Genomic DNA, 24,001 nt, shown 5'->3' with positions numbered 1-24,001 from the left:
CTATCTCCACTATTGTGTCTATTCCTAAGGTCAAACTAGCAATCACAGAAGTCAAACAAAAGCATCCATTAAAACTTCTGATCACTGGAAAGGAAATTATAGAAGACATTGACTTAGACACAAAAATAGTGATTCCTAAGATTGACTATAACACGGCTACCATTGAAGAGATGAGGTTAGCGAGTCAACTCATAGAGATGAAAGCTATGCAGAAATAGTTAAGATCAAAAAGGGATAAGGAATGCAAAATAATTGAGAATTCTGAGGATATAATTATAGATGCTATAGGTGTTGAAGTAGATTCTACTCAACACATTTTGATTCAGTTAGAAGAAGTAGTACAGAAATTTAATGAAGATTCTTTTGGACACAAGAAACTTATCGAGAAAGCTGAAAGGAAATTTGATAATAAGGTGCTAGAGCATATTGCTCAAAAGATAGCAATCAAGCAAGTTGAATTGTCAACATTTTTGGAAAATTTTGAAAATTCCTTTAATAATGTAGCATCACTTTTTGCCGAACTTTGTGATGTTTCTAGTTTTACTAAAGAAATAAAGGATAAGCTAAATAAGATTGACATTGATATGCAATCAAGTGCATCCAAGTTAAAGGTGGACTCCTCCTCCACAGCCTCCCATCACACCAAAATTAGATATTTGGTAGATGTATAGGAATAACTATTGAGAGAGGAAGCAAAGATCTAGTCTACACTCATAGACATCCAACACATGATCCTTCCTATCATGGACACAATGTAGAAAGACGTTACTCATTATGAAACATTAGTCCAAGATCAAAACTTCTCAATGGCTGATCACTTGATCCAATTATCAGCAGAAGTTCAAATTGCTCTCTCCACCTATCAAAATTTGCAGCAGACTTGGGATAATACTTTTGCCACCATCCTTAAGGTACATCAAGAATTTCTATCTCACTTTGGTGTAGTAATATAAACTGTATATATGTAATCCTTTGGCATTATTGTCAAAAAGGGGGAGACATTCAACATAATAAGTGAGAAGAGTTATCACTATAAGTGATAGGGGGAGTTAGCACTCAATAGAGTTAGCATGTGTACATAAGTATCTTTGTATATATATCATTAAGTATGCAACAATTCTACAAAGATCAATTTTGAAAAACCAAAATTCATTGAGTCAGGTAATGTACATATGTTTTGGCTTATAAGTGTTTTGTCACTAATGCCAAAGGGGGAGATTGTTGGCATTATATTGTATTTGTCATTATTGACAACACTTACTTGATTATGAATGATTACCAAATTCATCACTCAATCTACAGTGTATACCAAGCATTTAGTGGTTACCTTGTAGGTTCATCACTTAAGTAGTTTATACCGAGCATTCTTGAAGCTACCGAGTGAGTGCACAGTCAAGCAGTTCATACCGAGCATTCATGAAGCTACTAAATGGGTGTGTAGCCCTGCAGTATCTACCAAGCATATAGTGTTCACCGAGATTCATAGTGTTTACTGAGTGATGGAAGCCCAATGTTTATCGAGTAATGAAAGTGTAGTGTTTACCGAGTGAAAGCAAGGTAAACGAAGGATTCAATTTTTACCTAGTGATACTATATCTACCGAGTCTCCAATGGTTACCGAGTTCCAAGCTATGTTGTGTGATTAGTATGGATCAAGCCTTCATTTCTACCAATTGCATGATGATGCCAAGTAATGTAGTGGATGTCGAGTGTCAGAAGGTTACCAAGTCAGCTTGAAGAACCTAAGTTTTCTACTATTTGGCCGACTCAGTAATATTTTGTTCACTTGTGTTTTGGCTGATCTTGCAATTGTAATTATTGGAATGGTATATATGTAATGTATTATATCATTTACAATATATGCATGAGAGTTTCAAGAGAGACATGTAATGTTTTGAGTAGTGTAAATGCGACAATATCTATAGTAATATAGGAATATTTATGCAGAGAAACTATCATGATGCATAATGGAGATGAGAGGTCATTGTAATGTAGTGGTCATCAATATTTGAAGCTGAAATGTCAATAGGACTATTAGAAAAATGAATAAATAAGTTGTAGTAGTGATTTACATAGTGATAGTACTACTTCTAAATTTTGATATTATAGCAGTGAATAAAGATGTTGTAATAGTGATTTACTAGTCATAGTTTTCAAAGGGAACCATACATGCAAGATCATGATTAGTTGTTTCAAAGGAAGCTTTCAGTTTCAAGAGCATTTAAAGTTAAGGGCTACATTTGCAAAGATCTTTAATGATAGTTATCAAGTAAAATCATATTAGTGATGTAAAAGAATGCATCACATATTTCACAGCTTCATAGTGTTTGAAGGAAGTAGTTCTTTGGGAAGATGGATACCATGATAATTATTTAAAAATACCTAGGTGATAGTGATTGGAATTTCTTTGGATTTTGAAAATATTGGAAATAACTATTCATTAAGGTGTTGTTGGGAATTCTTCCAAGCCCTAGTCTCTCATTGCACTTATCAGATATCTCTAAATTGATTTATTTGTCTAGTTTTGATGTGGTTAATCGAAGTTGGAGATAATATAAGTTTCTTACCTTATCCTTGGTGCAATGGGATGACAATGTATGTTTTTTATTTAGCATGATCTTATGAACCATCTAGTTATAAGTGGTTGAGTAGTATCACTGATGTATCCTTATTTTAGAAAAATGTTGCCCAATTATTGCTTGACTGCACAAGATCTATTCCTAGAAATGACATCATGATTATATGTCCTTTAAGATGAATTAATTTCCCTTCCAATCTTATGGTTAGTGTACATTACCAAATGAAATATAAATTTTCATGGGTACTGACCTATAACAAGCTAGAGAATTTAGTGAGAGCCTATAAATATGAAGAAAGTCACATGTCTAAGTAATGATGGTAGATAATAAATTTATTGAGAAACAACGCAACTAAATTTAATATTAATGGAATAAGAAAATATGTAGTCCCAAAATTCTTGAATTCTTATACATATGTAAAACTATTAGCATGTAATTCAATAATAATAATGAAAAAGATAAGTTTAGAGATTAGTGGAATCCCCAGTGATACCTTAACAAGCGACACTTCTTTTAGATATTTTATCAAATATTTTCATGTTTTATGAAAACATCCACATTTTTCATACATTACTAGGAAATAATTTTCTATTAAGCCATCTGACTCAAGTTAGACTCTATTATGCCACATTTTATCATTGATGTTGTTTCCCTCTTGTGGATCTTTTAGATGAGTACAAGCCTTGAGAGTCAAAGGAATTATAAATTTATACAACTTTGATCCATGTGTGCAAGACTTCAACAACATCTTTCTAGTTCTCTCCCTTGATATGATCATTAATCATGGAATCCCATGCCTCCACACTCAACTTAGACATTTGGTCAAAGACTTGATGTGCATCATTATGTTTTCTATAGATGAATTCAATAGAGATACAAGTATGATGTTTCTAAGGTTTTATGAATAAGTTGATTCAACTACATAACTTCAAGATGACACCAATATCAATCGAAATGGTAAATTGATTATTATAGGCATAGGCATTGGGAATCATTTGGACCATTTCCTATTAAGTACCAAGAAGAGTTATTGGTGTAATAAGAATTCCCTAAGTAGATCTACTAAATTATCTAATCATTTTGTTGTGAAAGAACATAGTTTTAAAGGTTCCAATTGTTTTGTAGAATGATAATTCTTGAGCTTTGAATGGATCTGCTACTACAGAGAAAGTAGCCATGATTTCTATCCTAAAATTAATTGCTTCCATTAACTATGATATACTCATGGATCTGAGAGTTTCGCTCAATAATTTTATATAAATAACAACTCATTTTCCAATAAATTTCCTTTTAAGCTCATAGTTCATCAATCTATATTCTACCCAATAGATATTTTCATTCAAGTTTGCATAACTATACATTACAATGCATATCAGTGCATATTATCTCACTCATAATTACAACCAAGGAAATAATTGTTTCCTTCATACCAAGTCCTAATAATAAGTATGGAGTTGGCCTTGAGGATTTCCCAATTTAAAATAATAATAGAGGACCTCAATAAGATATTAAAATACATGCTACATCACAATTAAACTCTTTCCTTAATGATATCAGAAATAGTGGCTCATAGGAAATAATACTCTAAACAATCTTCAATAAGTCAGCTCAAATTGAATATCAGATTATTCTATCTCAATCATAGAATCTTCAACATATCTCTCACCATCCTTTAGATGTGTTAAACCAACTTTCATATCAGTCAAAAGATATAGTTGATTTACCAATAGTTACTTTCTAGAAACTATCTCTAAAAGTAACCTCCATAAAACTTTGCATAATTCTTCCAAATCTATAAATATCCTTTTGTGAACATAGCCATAGCATTAGGACAAGATCTTGAAGCTACCTTAAAGCATGCATTACATAATTTTTTTACTATTGACCATGGAAAACAATTCTTCCTCTATAACTCTAGTAATCTGGACAAAATAATGCATATGTTGACATCAATGACAAACTATATCATGAATGCAATACATAACCACTAAATTATGGCTCCACCAATGCTAACATGCTGCCCCATAGGAATACAATCTAAATTCATGCTAAAAATCTTCCTCCTTGGCATTTATGGTAAAATAGATGAAAAATGTCTAATTTCTGTGAATACCAAATATATTTCTTCCTCATTTACCTTTAGTCCCTCATTCATATTTCTCATGAATTTAAAACATATATCTCTGACTTAAACAAGTTGTAAAGAGTTTTTCATATTCAAACCACAACCATATAGTAATTAGTATGCATAAGGAAGGTGTGAATCTCCCCCATATATAAGCATATACATCAATCAATGTTCTTAATGTACTATTCTCTTCCTCAAATGATTTTTTTCATGTACACATCTCTCCCCCATTGACATCAATGACAAAGATATCATTATGTCAATTCTCTAAGCTCAATAATTTCCAAAATAATATTTTCAAGCTCAAGTATCCAAAGATACTACTAGATACCAATACCAAGAGTCCTCAAAGACTCAAATCAAACATAGATACTTCTCCAAAGGAGAAGCATAAATTATCTAGTCCAGGTGAAAGATATAGTGTTCTAATACCAATTATTAGAAAGTAAAGTTTACCAAGATAAATAAGAGGGTAGGAGGGGTTATGCAATTAAAAAAACTATCAATATCTTTATTAATTTTGAAACATCTAAATAATAGATGCAGAAACCATAGAAAGTTAGCCATGCACAATAATACTAGATATTTGAACTAGGGAAACCCTTGATCAAAGGAAAACCCCAATCCCACAAGATGATGTACTAATATAAAAGTTCCTTCTAAAAGGATAGACCCTATTAGGATTCAATGAAATATAATCAATACATATAGTCCCTATTAGTATACTTTGAATACATGTTAGGCGATTCCAACCCTGGTAGGAGTTGAAAGGAGGGAAACTGAACTCACTGTCCAAATAGCCTCAAAATCGTTTTCAATAGACAATCTTTTGGATAAGCATATCCAAAATCTTTGAATTAACTAAACATAAACTCCTTCACCAACAAAATTCATTTGAAGCTCATAGTACATCAATCCACATCAATCTCTACTTTGACCAAAAGATATTCATATTCAAGTTTGCATAACCAAACATTACAATGCATATGATTGCATATAATCTAATTGATAATAAAAACCAAGGAAACAATATTTTCCTTCATAGAAAGTCGTAATAATAAGTATTGATTCATACTTGAGGCTTGCCCAATTTAAAATAATAATAAATGACATCAATAAGATAATACAATACATGTTACATCACAACTAAACTCTTTCCTTAATGAGATAGTTGACTCACAAGAAATAATACTCTAAATACTCTTCAAAAAGCTAGATCAAACTATATATCTTTTTTTTTTTAATCTCAACCATAGCTTCTTCAAAATTTCTCTAACCATGCTTTAGATGTGCTAAAACAACTTCCATCTGAACCAAAAGATACAACTAATTTATGAGAAACTTCTTTCTAGAAACTATCTTTGAAAGAAACCTCTAGAAACCTCATATAACTCTAACAAATCTGAAAATCTCTTTTTGGAAACATAGCCACAACACCAAGCTAGGATCTTGAAGCTACCTTCAAATGCACATAACATAAGTCGATGACCATGTACCATGCCAAATAGTTCTTCCTCTACAACTCTAGTAATCTCCATAGAATAACACATATATTATCATGAATGATAAAATCTATTGTGAATGCAACACATAACCACTAAATTATGTCTCCAACAATGATAACATATTATGCCATAGGATTACCATCAACATTAATGCCAACAAACACCTCATTAGGTGATACTAACTCACAACAAGGTTTCAAATGTTCATTATATACTTAAAAATCTAATCCATCCTTGCACTTGGATTAATTCCTATGAAAACCATTCAATTCAATTCATGTGTTGTGAGAGTGTAGTTGGATACACATATCATAGATATATCGAAGAATCAAACACAATCAATTAGCACAAACAAATTGATGGTAAGGTCCATTGTACATTATCCCTTTATTTTCTTTCATTCATTTACTTTTTTTATATTCATAATGATTAGGTGAACTAATTAATCTATTTTTGTTCTAATTAACTCATCTTATTCTTGTGTCTTCCAAATACAAGGATTAAAAATGAGGGATGTATGAAGATCCTTTACCCTAGTTTGGAGTATATGTTATTTTTTGTTTATCAATATTTACTTATTATTATGCATTTAATAATGACATTTGGTATGCTATTGGAATGTAAGTGTCATTAAGAGTAACAATGCATGGAGATAGAAATATTTTAAGGAGTGAAATGAAGACAATTCTATTGGAATTAACAAGTTGGAAGATTTACTTCTGAGGGGGGGGGGGGGGGGGGGGGAATTAGAAGTAACTAACTTTAACCCTTTTGAATTTTTTTTTCTAAAACCATTCACATGCATCCAATTCTATCTAATGAACATGAAAGTAAAGACATGCATGAAAATAGACAACACACAAATTTTGGTAACCCAGAAATCCTCTAAAATGAGAAGGTAAAAATGGGGTGGGGATGACACCCACAAAATATCACTGCAGCAATGTGTAACTATTCAAGGTTACAATGTTTGACCACTTCCAATGGTCTGCCCTATGAAAGGCTTGTCTTGTTAAAGACTTTTACACTATTAAAAGTGACCTGGTTAAAGGATTTCACTACCCTGCTAAAAGTAGGCCTGGTTAAAGGACTTCAGTACATTCACTTGGAATGCCACCTTGTTAAAGGATTTACAAATGGTTTCTAGGCCAACCTAAGTCCATAGGATTTCCATTATCTAATACAATTGCTAGAGAGTATTAGAAATTCTTTGACCTGATAACTTTACAATCTTCAATTGCTAATTCTAGATCCTTGTTCTGCTCTATCACTCTAATCCTTGCCTAATCTGATATGTCACTCTATGATGTTTTGATACTCTGTTCTTCAAAAACTAGATTCTACAATGCTACTTTGTTCTTCACTAAGTCTCTAAACCTTATTAATTTCACTATAGTTCATCCACACACTTCATTTATCCATGCATATAATGGGGTTTCATCCTCCTTTTAAATATTTTGAAGACTTAGGGTTAGGTATGAATCTATGATCCATATTAAATCTTTATTTCTCACTCATTCCTTGCACTTTTTCTTATTGGTTGCATGCTGATTCCATAGGAAATGTAAAAGATTTGTTCTTATCTTTAATATCCTTCAAGATTCTTCTATGTCGGCTAAAAAAAAATGGTTTACATAGGTGTTTGTGCAATTACAAAAAACTATGTCCAATCTATGTTACTCAATACTTTTTACCTTTAATGCTTAGCGCATATAGAAAAACTGGCTCACTCGACACCTATAGCAATTTTGTTCCACTCAGCTTCTATAGTGACTCAGCACCTAAACTTTTCTCAGCACTTGATCTTCACTCGGTATCTAAAAATTGCTTAGCACCTAAAGTAGTTCTATCTAGCTCAACATACATTGTAGCTTGACATTAAATATTTACTCGGCATCTATACATATTTTACTCGGCATGTGTTACTAGCTCGGCATGAACTTAGTAAACATCTTAAGTGTGTTGACAGGAAATAGTCAAAACCTAGTCTTAGATTCAACAATCTCCCCCTTTGACATGAGTGTCAAAAACACTTAGCAATATATCAAATTCTAATCTCCTCAAGTAAAATATGTATACAGTTTGGCATATATACAAAACTTCAAAACTTCTCAAAATTTTGTAAAAACTATATATATACATATATATATATACATACATACATATATATATATATACATACATATATATATATACATACATACATATATATATATATATACATACATACATATATATATATGTATATATATATACATACATACATATATATATATCTACATACATACATACATACATACATACATACATACATACATACATACATACATACATACATACATACATACATACATACATATATATATATATATATATATATATATATATATATATATATATATATATATATATATATATATATATATACCTCAAAAGTTTTGTAGCTCCCCTTGAGCTGATGTGTCATTTCTATTCCTGTAACTGTAATGAATATTCTTGTGCTCCCCCTGAGTTGATGTATCTGTCTTTATATGTGTTTCCTTCCATTCTTAATTACAACTCCCCCAAAACATTATATATCTCTCTTAATTAGTTCTCCCCCTTTATTATATCTCCCCCTTTTTGACACTTATGTTAAAGGGTTCTAAGGATTAAGACCATATTTTGCCAAAAATGTTTTATTGACCTCCATGATCATCTTGAGAGATGCATCCCAAGTGTACAAAACAATTTCCAATGATTTATGCTGGATAGTTGTTTCTATTACAAGATGAACAAGTCCTTCCAAAGTAGAAAGATTAGGATCTTTCTTGAGAACATTCTCTGAATAGGCTTGTTCTTTATGGAGTACTTCCAAATGTGGAGTTATGGAGGATTGTATCCGCATCAGTTTGGCCTTAATATTGGCCTCTTCAACTATCAACATAGCTAATTCTTTCTGTGTGTGAAGTGTTTGGGAAAAATGCTTCTCACTCTAAGGTGGATCTTTTGGTAATTGGGTGCTGGAAATCTTTAGATTTCTCTCCCGGCTCATTATTCTTTGGCTTGTCTCCTGTGTGAAATATGAGAAATCACACAACTTTTTGTACAATGAGAACACATTCTCAAGTACCTTTTTCACTTTTTCAATCTTTTTTGCCAATTCAACCTATGACAGTGCTATTTCACTTGATATCTTTTCATTGACCTTTCCTTGAAATTTCTTCGCAGACCATTCCATGAGTTTCACATTGGTTTCCTGGTCTTCATTAGTCACTTGTTCTACAATATTTGATAGTTGTTCCAATATAGGCTTGCTTTCATTAGGTGTCTGCAAGTTGAAGGCATCAACAAAAAAATTCTTTTATTTCTACCAATTCTTGATGTTGCTTGTACTCATGTTTGAGTACTCTTTTCTTTTCCTTCTTTCTAGTGCCTCTTGCACTTCATTTATCTACTGCAAGTTCATAATTCTTGAATCATACCTTGGTATGACTATTTCTTCATCAAGAGTAGGGTCTCCATGGTGAAGTACCCTAGCAACCTTGGTAGTGCTCAAGCTTGGTGCTAATATTTGTAATGGCATTTTATTAGTACTTGGCTTCTTTTGAGGAGTCCTTGAGGTAGGCAAGTTTACTTACATTTATATTGCCTCTTGCTCCTTAGGGGTTTTCTCTACTTCTTTCTCCTCTTCTCTACTACTTTGGCCAATTATGACAATTTGAGGAGGTGCACCAAGAGTTTGTGTTGCAGGAACATCTTGTCATGTTGGTTCCTTTGTAGGCTCCTTGGCAGTAGTTGTCACCTTTTTTGTAGAATCAACCTTAGCAATTTTTTCTTGTACCTCTTGCTCTTTAGGTTTCTGCTACAACTTTTTGTAGCTCATCAACACTCACCTATACTAGTTTTGTGCATAGTTGTGCTTGTAGTGTTGATTGGTGAAGGATCTTCTTGAGATCCTCTATAGATAAGGGGTTGATGTTCTGAGTAGAAGTGTCAAGAACATCCTTTACAATGACTATAACTATAGGTGCTATATGTGGAGGGCTAGGAGGTAGCAATTGTGTATCTTTTACATTCTATTCAATTTGCTACTCCTCTTTAGTTGTTGCCATTTCTTTTTCTTTTTATGTTTCGTCCTCCACTGTTTCTTTTTTTGGCTCTTTTTCTCCTTCACCCTTTTCTTGTTCTCTTTCTTATTCTTTCTTACTAGCCTCAGCCTTATTTGCATCTTTATTCTTTTCAATGTTCTATCCCTCAAAGGGATCTTCTTCTCCATCCTTGACAGTAATCAAGCCACATATCAACTTCCACATTCTTGTTGATTTCTGGACAACATCTTCAATTTTATTGTGCAAGATGCTGAAGGCTTTGTATTTTGGTGCAAACTTGCTCCCATGTCTCTTATTCACCTTAGTGATTTGACCTTTAGTCAATTCTATCATTACTTGTGCCAATGTGGATTCTCTTATCTCTTTTTCCATTTTAAAACAACAATGCCACTTATTTTCAACAATTTCATATAATTCCTTAGGCATTGTATTGTCTAATTCAAGAGTAGTGTTCTTGAATTTTGTCATCATGGTATATATTGATTCTTCAACTTTATTCTGATCTTCTCTACTCAATTTCTTAAAATCAATATTTTTCAATTCAGAAAAATCTGCATTCTTTCTAACCTTATCACAAATTTTGTCAATATTTGACTTAGGAGCATGGCTAACCACTCTAAATTGGCTAATATCTTCAGTCTATCACTTCCTCATCATCTAACTCTAGTTGTGCAACACATTTTCTCCTTGGTTTCTTCTATAAAGGACCAGTCTACTTAGTAGCCTTTTTCTTTTCTTTCTCTTTCTCCTTGGCCTTTTGAGTTGAGGCTATTATGGTGGTTATTGTTACTGGTATAGTTGGCTTGGCTTGGGTTTTCTTTATGACCATCTTTGCTTTAGGCTGGGTTGTAGGCTAATTTTTAGCCTTTCTCTTCTTGGGCTTGGCTTGAGCTAGTGCTTCCTTGGCTTCTTCTTCTTTGGAACCTTCTTCCTTTTCTTCATCCTCACCTAATCCTTGTGTCAATGCAAGAGGTTGATGTTCCTCTTCATCATCATCATCATCATCATCATCTTCCTCAACTTCTACATCTTTTTCTTCTGCTTCTTCTGCAGTGCCTTCTCTACAACTTTTATTTAAGCTTCTTAACAAGCATGTCTTTCTTCTTTAAAGTGGAGGCAATCTTCAACTCCATGTCTATCTTGGATCTCACCACATCATATGTTCCAAAATGTGGTGCATCCTTGTCAATTTCCTCTACAAGAAATGTTGTGATTGTTGCTAATGCTTCATCAATGTTTAGCTCATTTCCTAATGGTCTTAGCCATCTAACCCTTGGAATTGCTACTTGTATATAAGTACACTCAATATCAACTAAGAAACAAATATCATTGATGTGTTATTCAACTAGGAAAACTGGTATCCTTAGTCTTTGCTTCATGGATATCTTGAAATCCTCAAAGTAACTTGTCATTAGAGATTCAAAGTTGTCTCCCATTGTCTCAATGTACTCATTGATTTGAGTAATAGTTGACTTATCTAGTTTCCAATCTATTTTGCCAAAAAGATGAAAATTCTTCCAGAACATAGAAGAATATACAGATAAGAACTGATCCAAACTTACACTGAGCACCTTTTGATCTTCTTATTGCTCCCAAATTCTCCACAATTTGCTGTAATAATAATTTTGCTAGATCATATGTATGATCTTTCTTGACAATTTTGCAAGCCACATCCACAACAATGCATGGAACATTATTCAATCTGCTTGATTGATAAAACTTGTGAGATATAACTCTTACTACAAAGTCTAGAAGGGAATCTGTGATTGTATCAATAGTCATGCCCCTTCAATAGCTTCCTTAGAATCACTGCACAGGGTCTTGTACCAATAGGGCTGGAAAACCTATAACCCTATGCATGATTCTCTTTGTTATCTTGATAGGTCCTCCTTCTAGCCATAAGCAAACACTATGTATCCTTCTTAGGACAATTCTTATAAATTCAATTTTAAAAACTATGGGGAAAACTAGGGCATGAGTTAAGCCCTTCTTCTCAACTATTTGAAATTCTTCCTTAAGGACTCCATTTTCACACAATTTATCATATGCTTGATGAATCTCCATGTCTCATACTACTCCTACCTTGCATTTGAAACATTTCCTAACATCTTGCACCATTATGACTTTGGGAAAAATAATGGATAGTGCACTGACAGGGTTGTTCTTATATGCAACTTCTGGAATTGGCCTAAAATCTGGTTGTTTAACATCATTTCTAACTAACTGAACCTCAAAACCTTCCTTTTCCTTAGGGTTTTTAAAGCTGGAAGACATATGGAAAATCTAGGGTTTCAAAAGATATTAAACTTTATAAATGTGTAACTCAACACATGACGAATACCTTAGATCGATGAAAATAGTGCTTGATCTATGCAAAAGCTTCAATTGCTATTCGTCAATCATTTATGTGCTCTTCTCGTTCTTTCTTTGCATTCAAAATGATAAGAAATGATAAAAAAATTGACATTATACTCTTCAAACTGTAGCATTAAATGCTTAGTGTGTATACAACTATACACTTAGCTCCTTAAGGATTTCAACATAACTCAGCTTCCATTGGCTTTCTATCACTTAGCTCCAACTAGATTTCTTCTTCACTCGACTCCCATTGCCAACTCAGCTGTGAACAATCACTCGACTCCTACTAACATCTTGGCATAAATTGACATCCACTCGACATCTAAGGACAACTTGAAAACACTAGTAAAAACTTTGAATTTCAACTTTGAATCTCTAATCATGTTGATATCTTCTTTTTAGTACTATCTTTTCTAGGACTAATGCATGATAAAACTTTGTAAATCAGTCCCACATGTCTTCTTTTGCTTAGTTTGATGAAGTGTGATCACTTGACCTATTAGGTGAAGTGATCCCTTCATTTTATGAGGTACATTCATCTTTCTTCTTCCATGTTTTATTCATTTCTCCTTTGATGTGTTCAACATCTACCTTCTCTTTACCTTTGTTGACTTCTGACTTGGGTACCTTTGACTTTGTTGGGAAATTCTTGCTAATATGACTAGTCTTCAAGCAACTAAAACATGTGGTTTGACTTAACCATCTACTGTAGTTTCCTTTGAAATATGTTCTTATACAATTTTCAGGAATGTGTCCATATTCTTGATAGTAGTGACAACTATACCTGGTACTGTAGTTCCAATTGTAGTGATGACCATGGTTACCTTCACTTGTTGCCTAGTTTGATGTCCACATAGGCTTTGATCTACACTCAAAATCTCTATGTCCATACTTCTTGCAATTGTAGTAGTGACCTTTAAATTTTGGTGTTCCGATAGTCCTAGTCCTACATTCATGTGCTTGATGTCCTTATTTTTTGCACTTATGACAATAACTTGCATTCTTAGGCTTGTCATGCTAATGGGCATTCTTGATCCTACATACATTAGAAGTATCTCCCTTTTTACCAAAAAAATGACAAGTAGGTTTAGTGTTCTTACCTTTGTTACTCATTTCTTCTACAGTCTTGGAGGACTCTCCTTGTTTAGTTCTGGTGTAACCAAGTCCTAAAGTATCATTACTGGCCCTTGGTGACTTTAGTAGCTATTCAAAGTACTTGATTGGCTCATTGGGTTTTTTGAAGCTCTTTGCAATCTCCTTCTCTCTTTTCAAATAATTTTTTAGTTGTTCATTTTGCATCTTCAATGTAGATATCTCAATGTCCTTTACATTTAGTTCATGATGTGTATTCATCATCTGGCTTAAGGTATCTAGCTACATGTTAGAAATTCTTTCAAACTCAATTGTCTTTTCCTCCAGTCTATTGGTAAGATTTCTCTTGTCATCTTCTATCATGGATTTTTCTTCAATGGCTCTTTTCTTTTGTTCAATTACCTCACAGAGCATTATGGCTTGTGATTCTTGTTCAAGCTTGAGTAGTTTGATTTCTTCTGCTTGAGCTCTATTCTTCTCCATTAGATCTGCTATTGCTACATCAAACTCTTTGGAATCTTCATTTGAAAAGAGATTTGAGATGTCAATCTCCTTGTACTGTGTGTCATTCTCAGCTATGATAATCTCTTTTCTTCTTTTAAAGGATTTTCTCAGTTCTCCTCTAGCTTCCTCCAAAGCATGTAAAGAAAGTTAAATGTCAATTGCTTGATTCTCTTTGATCTTCCCAATTTTTTAGACTTCCATTTCAAGAAATTTTCTCCAAGTTGTAAGGCTCCTTCTCATGAGAACTCAACTCTGATACCACTTGTTGGAATTAACAAGTGGGAAGATTTACTTTTGAGAGGGGGGGGGGTGAATTAGAAGTAACTAACTTTAACAATTTTAATTTTTTTTTTTTCTAAAACCATTCGCATGCATCTAATTCTATCTAATGAACATGAAAGTAAAGACATGCATGAAAATTGACAACAGACAAATTTTGGTAACCTAGAAACCCTCCAAAATGAGAAAGTAAAACTAGGGTGGGGATGACACCCATAGAATATGACTGCAACAATGTGTAATCATTCAAGGTTACAATGTTTGACCACTTCCAATGGTCTACCCTATGAAAGGCCTATCTTGTTAAAGACTTTTACACTCTGTTAAAAGTGACTTAGTTAAAGGATTTCACTACCCTACTAAAAGTAGGCCTAGTTAAAGGACTTCAATACATTCACTTGGAATGCCACCCTGTTAAAGTATTTACAAATGACTACTAGGCCAACCTAAGTCCATAGGATTTCCATTATCTAATACAATTGCTAGAGAGTATTAGAAAGTCTTTGACTTGATTGCTTTGCTATCTTCAATTGCTGATTCCAGATCCTTGTTCTACTCTATCACTTTGATCCTTGCCTAATCTAATATGTCACTCTATGATGTTTTGATACTCTATTCTTCAACAACTAGATTCTACAATGCTGCTCTATTGTTCACTAAGTCTCTAACCTTTATGAATTTTGCTATAGTTCACCCACACACTCCATTCATCCACACATACAATGGGGTTTTGTCCTCCTTTTAAAGATTTCAAAGACTTGGGGTTAGGTATAAATCTACGATCCATATTAAATCTTTATTTATTGCTCATTCCTTGCACTTTTTCTTATTGGTTGCATGCCTTCTCCATTTTTCTTATTGTCTGCATGTTGATTGCATAGAAAATATAAAAGATTTGTTCTTATCTTTAATATCCTTTGATATTCTTTTATGTCAGCTCAAAAAAATGGTTTACATAGGTGTTTGTGAAATTAAAAATAACTATATCCAATATGTTACCTTTGATGCTCAGCTCATATAGAAAAATTGGTTCACTTGACACCTATAGCAATTCTGTTTCACTCAACTTCTATAGTGACTTGACACCTAAACTTTGCTTAGCACTTGATCTTCACTCAGCACTTGAAGTAGTTATGTCTAGCTTGGCATACGTTGTAGCTTGGCATCAAATATTTACTCAACATCTATACATATTTTACTCAACATGTGTTACTAGCTCGACATGAACTTAGTAAACATTTTAAGTGTGTTAACATGAAATAGTCAAAACCTAGTCTTAGATTCAACAAATTATAAAATAATTTTGACTCTATGTTTTTTTACTCACAATGCAAGGACTTGAGTATGCACAATGATGTAGATTAAGTATCTTTTGTTTCATCTTTAGAAGTTGATAAAATCCAACCTCATAGTGTGCCAAGATCACTTGCATGCAAATAGCTTGTTGAAGAGAAACTGAAGGAGCAAGAGCTTGAAGCAAACAATGCAAGAGAAAAATATTTCACAATAGGAAAATGAAATTTCTATGTGAATGAATGAATTTACAATGGGAGAGAGACCAAATATAAAGGCCTCAAGGAAGCTTGTAGAACAAGTTGGAAAGTGCTAGAGGATAAGGTTGACACTAAGCATATGTCCACAAAAAGGTGGAATATACTAGAAGGGAACAAACTCTCATGTTGTCAATAACTCATCAACTATAACTATTAACTAAATGCATTAACCTGAGTAAACTTAAGTAATAGAATAAATAATTAATAAATAATTATTTACTCTAACACCCCCTCTTAAGTGCAACTTAGGAGAATGCATTAAGCTTACAAAAACTAAGATGTAATGTAAAATGGGTCCTAGCAACAAGGCCATGTTAGGTACCTATGAAAAATGCAAAGAAATGCAACCCCTAAAAAAAGGGAAAGAGGGCAGACCTCATGGGAAAAAACACCCCCCTTAAGTGCAACTTAGGGGAATGCCTTAAGCTTACAAAAACTAAGACGTAATGCAAAATGGCTCCCAGCAAAAAGGCCATGTTAGGTACCCATGAAAAATTCAAAGAAATGAAACCCCTAAAAATGGGGAAAGAGGGGAAACCTCATGGGAAAAACCCTCTCACAAAAAGAGGTAGAAAACATGCTGAAAAAAACATGAAGTGAAGGGAGAAAGGCCTCAATAAGTCCCCCCCAAGGACAACTTCCATAACCCCAAGCATAGGCCACAACTAAAGATAGCATGGTGATGCAAAAGGTTTAGTGATGATGTCAAAAACCTATGGAACAATGGGAATGTACTCCAATGTGATAACACCATCCTGGATAAGCTGACAGATGAAGTGCATATGCAACTCAAAGTGCTTGGTATGTTGATGTTCCACTGGGTTGCAAGAAATGTGGATGGAACTTTGATTATCACACCACAAAATAGTGGGACAATTAGGAGGAAAACCAAACTTAGTCATCAACTATCGAAGCCATAAAGCCTCCTAACTAGCTAGTACTATGGCCTAGTACTCCACCTTTGTAGATGAAAGTGCTCAAGCATGCTACTTCTTGTATGACCATGTGATAGGACCAGAGCCAAGACAAAACACAAAGCTAGAAGTAGACTTCTGATCATCAACATCACCGGCCCAATCTAAGTCAGTGTAGCCAACAATTTGTGGAGTCCCCATGTTGTAATGAATACCATAAAAGAGTATGGCCTGAATGTATCTCAAAATACACTTGGGAGCATGCTAGTGACTCTCATGAGGTTCCTAAGAAAATTAAGAGACAAGGCCAATTGTAAAGGAGAGATTAGGACAAGTGTATGTCGGGTACAACAAGCTACCAACCAACTACTGATACAAAGTAGCATCCGTGGAAGGCAAAGAGCAGGAGGTAGACAAGGTGACACTAGACTGAAAAGGTGTGGGAGTTGGTTTGCAATCAAGCATGTCAAAGTGGCAAAGCATGTCAAGAGCATACTTCTACTGATACAAAGTAGAGGACTGAACAATCTGGAGACCAAGAAAATAGTATAGTAAACCAAGATTAGTCATCTCAAATTGGTCCATCAATGCATGGTTAACATCCTAAAGTATAGATGATGAGCTACCTGTGAGGATCAAATCATCAATATATAGGACAAGAATCAAGATCTCATCTCCAAGACATTGAATATACACTATGGGATCGGGATGGCAGTGAGTAAAGTTTGTAGAAAGCAAAAAAGAGTACATCTTCTCATACCAAGCCCAAGGGGCTTTCTTGAGACAATACAATGAGTATCAAAGTCTAAAAACCAAGGTGGAATCCTACACAAATCCCAGAGGTTGCTCCATATAAATATCCTCAGTGATATCACTATGTAGGAAGGTACTCTTCACATCCATCTAAAAAATAGGCCATCCCTATGAAGTTGCCAATGATAAGACAAGGCAGATAGAATTCATCTTGGTGATAAGGGCAAATGTCCCAGTGTAGTCAATACCCTCAACCTATGAAAAATCCTTCACAACAAGACAAACCTTATGCTTATTAGTCAAATCATCAGCAACATACTTAGTATGATAGATCCATTTGCATCACATTAGCTTTCTCCCCTTAGGAAGAGGACAAAGATCCCATGTGTGATTCTTCATCAAAGAAGAATATTCCTCCTCCATTGCACTGTCCCATTTAGAATGTCTTGTCACTTCTGTAAATTTCTGAGGATCATCACTGATAGCATGACTAAGGAGACTAGAACCTATAGTATGAGAATAGGTGTGATAGGAAGTAGAAGGGTCACCAGCTAGAGATCATACAACCTCAACTATACCTCAAGCCCATTTAGGCATCTAGGGAGGATCCTGTGGTGGAGGTAAATGGGGATCACCATGATCATCATCCTCATCATCTATGGAACAAACTAGAAAAGAGGAGGGAGTAGTAGGAGGTGAAGTAGGCACTGGAGGTGAGGTACAAATTGTAGGAGGGCTCTCATCAAACTAGAAATCCCATTGAAATAGGATATCTTTGGAATCAAGATCAAACAACTTGTAAGCCTTAACATCTTGGCAGTAGCCAACAAAAATGAGTTGCTCAATATTCCATTCCATTTCTTTCCTCTAAGCATCAAGTACAAATTCCCATGTTGCACTCTCAAAAACTCTAAATGATGATACATTAGGCTTTCCATGAGATCAAGCCTCCTTAGGAGTCATATGTTGAACTACCTTGTGAGGCATTTGATTTTGAATATAGTTGGCACAATTGATTGCCTCTGCCCAAAAGCACAAATCCATGGACCTGTACTAAATCATACAATTAGCCATCTCCCAAAGTGTTTTGTTCTTTCTCTCAACCACACCATTCTGTTGAGAAGTATAGGGTACTAAAAATTGATGCTAAAGACCATGTTCAAAACAAAAATCCCTAAAAGCTTGGTTCATGTACTTCCCTCCATTTTTTGTGTGTATCCACCAAATAGAAAGACCATACTACTTCTCTACAAATGTCTTAAAGACTCAATGAATCAAAGACATCAGACTTGTACTTAAGAAAGTACACACATGTGCATCTAGAGAAGTCATCAATGAATGTAAGCACATATCTAGCACCCAAAAAGGAAGGAGTAGGAAATGACATGAGGTCACCATGAATCAACTCCAAAGGTGCCAAAGCACAAGTGGCTTGTCCATGTGGAAAAGAATCCCTATGTTTCTTGCCAAGTGCACAACCTTGACAAATACCATCTGTATAGGAGATCACCTATGTTCTCATCTGCTAAAGATATTTATAATTGACATGCCCAAAATGTTCATGCCAAAGCCTTCTTACTAAATCTGCATGTGCAACAAGACATGAACCTATGTCATTAGAATACTCAAATCCATCAAATCTGTAGAGGTGAGATGCAAAGTCAACACTCCCAATAGCCATAATCATCTCAAAATCATGTAACCACATCATGTGGTGAGAACTCAACTATCTTACTAGAGCTAGAGTGGAAAATCTGATAGATAGACAATAAGTTCATCAAAATGTCAAGGACAAAAAGAACATCCTAAAGAGAGCCCCCGACTAGTGAAATAGAACCAAAACCCATAACTAAAAGTTGTGATGAGTTCCCAATAGCAATCTTTGTGGTAGCACAAGGAGAAAATGAAGTAAGCAACTTAGGAGTGTTTGTCATATGGTGAGAGGCACCAGAATCAAGAATCAAAGTAGGCCCTAAAGTTGTAGCTCAAGAAAAAAGAGCATGACCTTTCTCTATAGGGGGGATGAAGACTGAGGGGCTGAAATATGATGCTCCTTCATGGCTTCCTCTAAAGCCTCCAAATGCTTCCAACACCTAGAAACGAGATGTCCATCCTTGCCACAAAAATTGTAGCTCTTACTAGATTTCTTCTTAATCTTGGAGGTAGACTCAGTAGACTTTGAAGAATCTTTACCCTTTGGACGATTTGTTGGAGGATTAGCTGGAGGCTTAGGATAAGATTTTGATGTATCTTTCTTTGATTTTCCTTTCTTCCTAGATTTTCCTTTAGAATTTGAACAACCAATGCTTGGTTGGAAGAGCTAGAGGCATCCGCCTATTGGATCTTTTCCTATTCTTATGTCAACCAATCACAAAAATGTCTCAAATGAAGGCATCCTATGTCTGTCACCAAGTGCATCCATAGTGGAGTAGAAAGTAGAAGAGAAAATTTGATACTATCCTCACAACTTTGAGAGTATCAAAAAAATACACTCATCATCTATTTTTGTTTTCCCACATCCCTATAAAACTACACATAGAGATTTGAACTTCATCAAGAAGTCTTCAATGGTGGGGAAGCTAGCTGGTGACAAAGAAGTCAACTCTACATCAAGATGAAGTGCCCATAACTCATTCACTATGCCAAAAAAAGTCTAAAAGTTGAGCCAATAAGCCCATGGAGTGGTCAAACCATCCAAGTGAAATAGTAGACTATGTGAAATATTTAGTGCAATCAATCTCATGGCCTCATCCATTCAATTCCTATGCTAAAGAACCTCAAAAGGGCATTTAAGAATAGGTTGATTCTCATCTAGACATGACCATAAGCCCCTTGACATAAGAAGACTAGTCATTTGTGCCTTCCAGGTGTGATAGTTGTGTGGCGTGAGATGGGTCACAAATGGATCCGCTATTGGGAGAGAAGAAGATGGAAGTAGAAGGGTCTTATTTTGAATTAAATTATAAAAAATAAAATTCCCCACCAACAATTGATAATGATATCCCTCAAATACCACAAAAAAAAACTATGGAAAGCAAAAAAATTGAAAAAGAACTTGGATTCTAGATGTAGAGGAGGAAACAAAAGCCTCTAATTTGATGCCAAAAATGAGAGCTCAAACTAACTTGGAATGTGATAAAACTAGCACCATTGTCTCCATCTTTGAGTCAGATTTCTAGCACTTCTTTTGGATCAAAAAAATAACTCTGTATGCTCAAGTTATGGCTAAAAAACCAACTACTACTCCAAAAGACAACCTTGCTGGAAAAATACAGTCACTAAATTTTTTTTGACAATTGTATAGAGGTCAACTAGATGTCACCGAAAAAGAAATCCAATCACTAATTTGATGATGTCAGTAACCAAAAAATGATGTTAGCACTCCAGAAAATGACAGCAGTCGACTTGCTAGGGTTGAGACTTTAGTATGATGTCACGCTAGAAAGTGCTAATGTCAGTAGCTAAAAATGTTGACATGGATTTCGTTGATGATGTAGGGCCAAAAAATGGTGACATCACTCACTGAAGTGGTGATAGGCGATGGTCAATTAGCGATAATGGCACCTGGGAGGAGAACCCAATGATACAGTTGTCATGCCACTGGCAGAGGTAGAGAGGAGGTTGCAAGCCGACAGTGGAGTGGTGCATGAGCAGGTAGCTAGCTTCGGTGGAGCACAAGTGGCATGCAAGCGGCCCTGCAGTGGTGCACATGCACTACTATGGTGGCACTTGATTTTTTTATTTTTTTGTTCGTCGAGTCCATACAGTCCGTATGGCAGGCTATAGAGGGCAAAAAAAAAATTCCCAGATCCCCTGAAGCCAAAATTGAAATTTTTTATATGAATCCTGATTGTAACCAGCCTTCTAGATTTAATGGCAATGTTCGTTTGGGCTCAAAGTGCTTCAAAAAATTGCTCTACCCTGAGATTGAAGAAAAATGGATAAATAAACTAGGGTTTGTGTCTCTAACTCGTGGCTTCAAAAATTATTCAACCAAGATGTAGTAGGGAGGCTCTAATAACATGTAGAAGTTGATGAAATCCAACTTTACAATGCACCAAGATCACCTGCATGCAAATAGCTTACTGAAGAGAAATTGAAGGAGCAAGAGCTTGAAGCAAAAAATGCAAGAGAAAAATATTTCACAATAGGAAAATGAAATTTCTATGTGAATGAATGAATTTACAATGATAGAGAGATCGAATATAAAGGCCTTAAGGAAGCTTGTAGAAAAAGCTAGAAAGTGCTAGAGGATGAGGTTGACAACTAAGCATACGTCCACAAAAAGGTGGAATACACCAGAAGGGAACAAACTCCCATGTTGTCAACAACTCATCAACTACAACTATTAACCAAATGCATTAATCTAAGTAAACTTAAGTAATAGAATAAATAATTAATAAATAATTATTTACTCTAACACCATCTACATATTACATTCTATGACGAAGATATATTCATATTTCTATCACTAAGCTGTAATATTACTTTGTATGGAAAATATGTATTCATATTTTTATCACTAATTTGTAATATTGCTTTTCATGGAAAATATGTACTCATATTTCCATCATTAGTGTGTTTTAATCTAATTAATGTATTCATGTACATAATTAATGCAAAGGTATAAAAAATCATAGACATAATAGTTTCATAAATTATAATTATCATAAAAGCTTACATCAATTGACCCTAAACCATTTATCCTAGCATTAATTTATTAGTGTCATTAGATTTGGATGGGTAGGTGAGCCCTGGTGACAACCATGTTTAGGCTATGGAGAACCTAGAACATTCATGACTACCACACACCAAAGAGTTCCCAATGTTTCCTCTATAATATTGAGTTGCAAACTTCAAATGGCCATAATTAGGAGCTCATGAGAGATATTGACAAATCATTAAATGGCACATGATGATGTTATAAAAGTCAACAATAAACTTTCTTGGGTTTGGGATATTTCAATTGGTTTTAATTTGGAAAAATATTCTCACTTGATGCCAAAACTTGTAGTGTTCCTTAGTGAATTGGTACAACAAAATGTATCTTTACATCCCTTTATCATGGCATTGATTCAATTATATCTTTAGCTCCAGATGGGCAGGTAAACCTTAGTAACAACCTTGTTTTGACCATGAAGTTGTTAGAATATTCACAACCACTATGTACCAAAATGTTTCCAAGGTGTGCACACTAAGAATGTTTGATTTGTGATCTTCAGAGGGTCATGACTCAGAGATCGTGAGGGTTATCAAAAAGATAGTATATGTTACATGACCATTTTACCAAACTCTATGATAACCTATCTTAGTTCTAGGAGATTCTAATTGGTTTTAATTTGAAAAAAATTTCTCACTTAATGTTAGAACTTATAGTACTCCCTAGGGAATTGGTGTAACAACACATATCTTTTCATTTGTTCATCGTGGTATTGATTATAATACATCATTAGTTTGTGGATGGGTGGGTGAACCCTAGTGATACCCTTTTTTTGATTAAGGATTTATTAGAACATTTTCAACTACCATGCATTGAAGTGTCCCCACAGTGCATTAAGAATGTTTGAGCTGCAATCTTTAGAAGGTCATAAATTGGAGTTGTTTAGGGGTATTAATTAAATTTAAAATGATATAGGAGCATGGTTTCAAGGCCTACAATAACCTATCTTATTAGTTCCTACCGTAGGCAAGATACTATACCATCTAGTAAATGTTTCTTTTGTCTTTTTTTACTAGCCAATGAAATCATTTTATTTTTTCATAACAATTGTGTATTATGATGTTTCTATATTGTTCTTTAATTTTCTAAAAAAAATTAACTTTGTAAATATTTTTTGACATGTGATTGTACATTGAACAGTTAGTGTTGTGGAGTTTTATTCCAATTTTTTTTTTAAAAATTGGCAATGCTTTTTTATTTTTTCCAAAAAGATGTGGATAGAAAATGAACACTTAAAAATTGTGCCTAAGAAAAGACAAGTCCTTTCTTACTTTTTGCAGTATGAAGAGGAGGTCCATACATTGAAAGTACACTTATTTGTGAGGAGATGAATTTTTCAGAAAAGCATTTACTAAAAGTCCATTTAAAATGTTTGTTTCACATTTGTCCTAAAATTTTGTGGATTTTTTTAGTGTAGGGAATTGATATTTTCTTCAAAGTGTAGGTAAGTGCTTGTTCAAATTTCTGTGAATCTAATGGAGTTGTTAGAAGAATAGTCTTATGAGACTAATTTTCCTTAGAAATT

The sequence above is a fragment of the Cupressus sempervirens genome, chromosome 5 (assembly GCF_028749045.1).
Source record: "Cupressus sempervirens isolate cs-2001-9-10 chromosome 5, ASM2874904v1, whole genome shotgun sequence".
Classification (NCBI taxonomy): Eukaryota; Viridiplantae; Streptophyta; class Pinopsida; order Cupressales; family Cupressaceae; genus Cupressus; species Cupressus sempervirens.
The sequence above is the reverse complement of the archived record's forward strand: the minus strand, read 5'-3'. Positions refer to the sequence as shown.